The sequence below is a fragment of the Phoca vitulina genome, unplaced genomic scaffold (genome assembly GCF_004348235.1).
Source record: "Phoca vitulina isolate PV1807 unplaced genomic scaffold, GSC_HSeal_1.0 scaffold69, whole genome shotgun sequence".
NCBI lineage: Eukaryota > Metazoa > Chordata > Mammalia > Carnivora > Phocidae > Phoca > Phoca vitulina.
The window spans coordinates 1,155,701-1,162,642 of record NW_022589772.1 but is presented as its reverse complement, the minus strand read 5'-3'; the positions used below and the strand labels follow the sequence as shown (position 1 = coordinate 1,162,642).

Below are 6,942 nucleotides of genomic sequence, written 5' to 3'. Positions count from 1 at the left end.
CTCTCATTAATCTATTCTCCTCTGGACAAAATGACAAGACGGGAAAAATCACCTAAACAAAAAGAACAAGAGGTAGTACCGACTGCCAGGGACCTACTCAATACGGACATTAGTACGATGTTGGATCTAGAGTTCAGAATCGTCACTTTAAAGATACTAGCTGGGCTTGAAAAAAGCATGGAAGTTATTAGAGAAACACTTTCTAGAGAAGTAAAAGAACTAAAATCTAACCAAGTCGAAATCAAAAAGGCTATTAATGAGGTGAAATCAAATATGGGGGCTCTAACTGCTAGGATAAATGAGGCAGAAGAGAGAATCAGTGAGATAGAAGACCAAATGATAGAAAATAAAGAAGCTGAGAAAAAGAGAGATAAACAACTACTGGATCACAAGGGCAGAATTCGAGAGATAAGCGATACCATAAGATGAAACAACATTAGAATAATTGGGATCCCAGAAGAAGAAGAAAGAGAGAGAGGGGCAGAAGGTATACTGGAGCAAATTATAGCAGAGAACTTCCCTAATTTGGGGAAGGAAACAGGCATCAAAATCCAGGAGGCACAGAGAAAACACCTCAAAATCAATAAAAATAGGTCAACACCCCGACATCTAATAGTAAAACTTACAAGTCTCAGGGACAAAGAGAAAATCCTGAAAGCAGCTTGGGAGAAGAGATATGTAACCTACAATGGTAGAAACATTAGATTGGCAACAGACCTATCCACAGAGACCTGGCAGGCCAGAAAGGACTGGCAGGATATATTCAGAGCACTAAATGAGAAAAATATGCAGCCAAGAATATTATATCCAGCTAGGCTGTCATTGAAAATAGAAGGAGAGATAAAAAGCTTCCAGGACAAACAAAAACTAAAGGAATTTGCAAACACGAAACCAGCCCTACAAGAAATATTGAAAGGGGTCCTCTAAGCAAAGAGAGAGCCTAAAAGCAACATAGACCAGAAAGGAACACAGACAATATACAGTAACAGTCACCTTACAGGCAATACAATGGCACTAAATTCCTATCTTTCAATAGTTACCCTGAATGTAAATGGGCTAAATGCCCCAATCAAAAGACAGAGGCTATCAGATTGGATTAAAAAACAAGACCCATTGATATGCTCTCTGCAAGAGACTCATTTTAGACCCAAAGACACCCCCAGATTGAAAGTGAGGGTGTGGAAAACCATTTACCATGCTAATGGACACCAAAAGAAAGCTGGGGTGGCAATCCTTATATCAGACAAATTAGATTTTAAACCAAAGACTGTAATAAGAGATGAGGAAGGACACTAAATCCTACTTAAAGGGTCTATCCAACAAGAAGATCTAACAGTTGTAAATATCTATGCCCCTAACATGGGAGCAGCCAATTATATAAGGCAATTAATAACAAAAGCAAAGAAACACATCGACAACAATACAATAATAGTGGGGGACTTTAACACCCCCCTCACTGAAATGGACAGATCATCTAAGCAAAAGATCAACAAGGAAATAAAGACTTTAAATGACACACTGGACCAAATGGACTTCACAGACATATTCAGAACATTCCATCCCAAAGCAACAGAATACACATTCTTCTCTAGTGCCCATGGAACATTCTCCAGAATAGATCACATCCTAGGTCATAAATCAGGTCTCAACCGGTACCAAAAGATTGGGATCATTCCCTGCCTATTTTCAGACCACAATGCTTTGAAACGAAAACTCAATCACAAGAGGAAAGTCAGAAAGAACTCAAATACATGGAGGCTAAAGAGCATCCTACTAAAGAATGAATGGGTCAACCAGGAAATTAAAGAAGAATTAAAAAAATTCATGGAAACCAATGAAAATGAAAACACAACTATTCAAAATCTTTGGGATGCAGCAAAGGCAGTCCTAAGAGGAAAGTATATAGCAATACAAGCCTTTCTCAAGAAACAAGAAAGGTCTCAAGTACACAACCTAACCCTACACCTAAAGGAGCTGGAGAAAGAACAGCAAATAAAGCCTAAACCCAGCAGGAGAAGAGAAATAATAAAGATCAGAGCAGAAATCAATGAAATAGAAACTAAAAGAACAGTAGAACAGATCAACGAAACTAGGAGCTGGTTCTTTGAAAGAATTAACAAGATTGATAAACCCCTGGCCAGACTTATCAAAAAGAAAAGAGAAATGACCCACATCAACAAAATCATGAATGAAAGAGGAGAGATCACAACCAACACCAAAGAAATACAAACAATTATAAGAACATATTATGAGCAACTCTATGCCAGCAAATTATATAACCTGGAAGAAATGGATGCATTCCTAGAGATGTATCAGCTACCAAAACTGAACCAGGAAGAAATAGAAAACCTGAACAGACCTATAACCATTAAGGAAATTGAAGCAGTCATCAAAAATCTCCCAACAAACAAAAGCCCAGGGCCAGATTGCTTCCCAGGGGAATTCTACCAAACATTTCAAGAAGAATTAATACCTATTCTTCTGAAATTGTTCCAAAAAATAGAAATGGAAGGAAAACTTCCAAATTCATTTTATGAGGCCACCATTACTTTGATCCCCAAACCTGACAAAGACCCCATCAAAAAGGAGAATTACAGACCAATATCCCTGATGAACGTGGATGCAAAAATTCTCACCAAAATACTAGCCAATAGGATCCAACAGTACATTAAAAGGATTATTCACCACGACCCAGTGGGATTTATCCCTGGGCTGCAAGGTTGGTTCAACATCTGCAAATCAATCAACGTGATACAATACATTAACAAAAGAAAGAACAAGAACCATATGATCCTCTCAATAGATGCAGAAAAAGCATTTGACAGAGTACAGCATCCTTTCTTGATCAAAACTCTTCAGAGTGTAGGCATAGAGGGTACATACCTCAATATCATAAAAGCCATCTATGAAAAACCTACAGCGAATATCATTCTCAATGGGGAAAAACTGAGAGCTTTCCCCCTAAGGTCAGGAACACGGCAGGGATGTCCACTATCACCACTGCTATTCAACATAGTATTAGAAGTCCTAGCCACAGCAATCAGACAACAAAAAGAAATAAAAGGCATCCAAATTGGCAAAGAAGAAGTCAAACTCTCACTCTTTGCAGATGATATGATACTTTATGTGGAAAACCCCAAAGACTCCACCCCAAAACTGCTAGAACTCATACAGGAATTCAGTAAAGTGGCAGGATATAAAATCAATGCACAGAAGTCAGTGGCATTCCTATACACCAACTACAAGACAGAGGAAAGAGAAATTAAGGAGTTGATCCCATTTACAATTGCACCCAAAACCTTAAGATACCTAGGAATAAATCTAACCAAAGAGGCAAAGGATCTGTACTCAGAAAACTATAAAATACTCATGAAAGAAATTGAGGAAGACACAAAGAAATGGAAAAATGTTCCACGCTCATGGATTGGAAGAACAAATATTGTGAAGATGTCAATGCTACCTAGAGCAATCTACACATTCAATGCAATCCCCATCAAAATACCATCCACTTTTTTCAAAGAAATGGAACAAATAATCCTAAAATTTGTATGGAACCAGAAAAGACCCCGAATAGCCAGAGGAATGTTGAAAAAGAAAAGCAAAGCTGGCGGCATCACAATTCCAGACTTCCAGCTCTATTACAAAGCTGTCATCATCAAGACAGTATGGTACTGGCACAAAAACAGACACATAGATCAATGGAACAGAATAGAGAGCCTAGAAATGGACCCTCAACTCTATGGTCAACTAATCTTTGACAAAGCAGGAAAGAATGTCCAATGGAAAAAAGACAGTCTCTTCAACAAATGGTGTTGGGAAAATTGGACAGCCACATGCAGAAGAATGAAACTGGACCATTTCCTTACACCACACACAAAAATAGACTCAAAATGGTTGAAAGACCTAAATGTGAGACAGGAGTCCATCAAAATCCTAAAGGAGAACACAGGCAGCAACCTCTTCGACCTCAGCCTCAGCAACTTCTTCCTAGAAACATCACCAAAGGCAAGGGAAACAAGGGCAAAAATGAACTATTGGGACTTCATCAAGATAAAAAGCTTTTGCAAAGCAAAGGAAACAGTCAACAAAACCAAAAGACAACCGACAGAATGGGAGAAGATATTTGCAAATGACATATCAGATAAAGGGCTAGTATCCAAAGTCTATAAAGAACTTATCAAACTCAACACCAAAGAACAAAGAATCCAATCAAGAAATGGGCAGAAGACATGAACAGACATTTTTCCAAAGAAGACATCCAAATGGCCAACAGACACATGAAAAAGTGCTCAACATAGCTCGGCATCAGGGAAATCCAAATCAAAACCTCAATGAGATACCACCTCACACCAGTCAGAATGGCTAAAATTAACAAGTCAGGAAATGACAGATGTTGGCGGGGATGCGGAGAAAGGGGAACCCTCCTACACTGTTGGTGGGAATGCAAGCTGGTGCAGCCAGTCTGGAAAACAGTATGGAGGTTCCTCAAAAAGTTGAAAATAGAGCTACCATATGATCCAGCAATTGCACTACTGGGTATTTACCCCAAAGATACAAATGTAGGGATCCGAAGGGGTATGTGCACCCCGATGTTTATAGCAGCAATGTCCACAATAGCCAAACTGTGGAAAGAGCCAAGATGTCCATCGACAGATGAATGGATAAAGAAGAGGTGGTATATATATACAATGGAATATTATGCAGCCATCAAAAGGAATGAGATCTTACCATTTGCAATGACGTGGATGGAACTGGAGGGTATTATGCTGAGTGAAATAAGTCAAACAGAGAAAGACATGTATCATATGACCTCATTGATATGAGGAATTCTTAATCTCAGGAAACAAGCTGAGGGTTGCTGGAGTGGGGGGTGGGGTGGGAGGAATGGAGTGACTGGGTGATAGACACTGGGGAAGGTATGTGTTCTGGTAAGTGCTGTGAATTGTGCAAGACTGTTGAATCTCAGATCTGTACCTCTGAAACAACTAATGCAATATATGTTAAGAAAAAAAAAAGAAGATAGCAGGAGGGGAAGAATGAAGGGGGGGAAATCGGAGGGGGAGACAAACCATGAGAGATGATGGACTCTGAAAAACAAACTGAGGGTTGTAGAGGGGAGGGGGTGGGAGGATGGGTTAGCCTGGTGATGGGTATTAAAGAGGGCACGTTCCGCATGGAGCACTGGGTGTTATGCACAAACAATGAATCATGGAACACTACATCTAAAACTAATGATGTAATGTATGGGGATTAACATAACAATAAAAAAATTTTAAAAAATAAAGAGAAATTATAAAAAGAATGAAAAAGAGTGAAGATAGTTTAAGGGACTTTTGGGACAACATCAAATGGAATGACATTCACATTTTAGGGGTCCCAGAAGGAGAAGAGAGATGGAAAGTGGCAGAAAACATATTTGAAGAAGTAATGGATGAAAATTTCCCTAACCTGGGGGAGGAAACAAATTATATTAAAAAAAACAATAAAAATTTTGGTGATTAAAATTTTGGTGAAATGAAACATTCACTAGAGGGGCTCAAGAGTGGATTTTTAACTGGCAGAAGAAAGAAGTAGCAAACTTGAAGGTAGATCAATAGAGATTATGCAATTCAAAGAACAGAGAGAAACCAGAATAAAAAAAAAAATGAATATAGTGTCAGAGACATGTGGGATACCATTAAACCAATATATGTAATGGGAATATCAGAAAGTGAAGAGAAACAGAGTAGGAATGCTCAAAGAATTAAAAAAATTAAAAGCTAAAACCTCCCAAATTTGATATTTAAAAAAAAACATTATTATACACATTCATGAAACTCAACAATCCCCAGGAGTATAAATGAAAAGAGATCCATTCCAAGACACATCATAAAAAATGTTGAATGCCATGGCCTCCTGGGTGGCTCACTTGATTAAGTGTCTGACTCTTGATTTCAGCTCAGGTCATGATCTCGGGGTTGTGAGATCAATGCCCACATTGGGTTCCATGCTGTGTGTAGAGCCTGCTTGAGATTCTCTCTCTCTCTCCTTCACCCTCTACCCTCTCCCCCTCTCTCTCTTTCTCCCTCTCCCTCTCTAAAAAAATGTTGAAAACCAGGAACAAAGAAAAAAACCTTGAAATCAGTGTCAGAAAAATGACTCATCATGTAAATGGAACCCTAATATGACTAACATTCTGTCTTCTCATCAGAATCAACTGAGGCAGCTTTGCGCAGTGGCAGTATCATAGCCAATGAGGTTTATCTGAGGCGCGATTATTGCTAATAGAATCAACTGAGGCAAGAAGGCAGCAGGATGATATATATAAAGTGCTAAAAGAAAAAAAAACTGTCAACCAAATATATTGTATTCAATAAAAAGTCTTTTTTCAAACACAAAGAAAAAATAAGGATATTATCAAATAAGCAAAAATGGAGAGAATTTGCTGCTATCAGACCCATCTTATAAGAATTATTAAAGGAAGTTATTTAGGCTGAAAACATGTGACCAGAGAGTAATTTAAATCCACACAAGAAAGCAAAGAGCACTGGTTAAGGTAATCATGGAGGTAATTATAAAAGACATTCTTTTTTTTTTTAAAGTAGGACCCAATGTGGGGCTTGAACTCACAACCCTGAGATCAAGACCTGAGCTGAGATCAAGAGTCACACTCAACCAACTGAGCCACTCAGGCACCCTCATAAAAGACATTCTAATTGCATATTTCTTGTTCTTCCTTCTCTCAACTGATATAAAAAGCAATTGTATTAAACCATATATATGTGTGTATTTGGGGCTCTAAGTTATCAAAACTAGAATACATTTATAATAAAAAGTTTAGTATAACAAACTATAAATGTATAGTTTTTCTCCTTTCTTCCCTCAGCTTCTTTAAGAGATATAAAATTGTATAAAGTAATAATGACAACAAGGTAATTGAGTTTGGAACATACGCAGATATAC

General features: G+C 38.1%; 1 pseudogene; it reads left to right on the top strand.

The window, feature by feature from the left end:
- Window positions 1-6,203: 6,203 nt before the first annotated feature.
- Window positions 6,204-6,354, top strand: LOC116624721 (annotated as a pseudogene).
- Window positions 6,355-6,942: the final 588 nt, after the last annotated feature.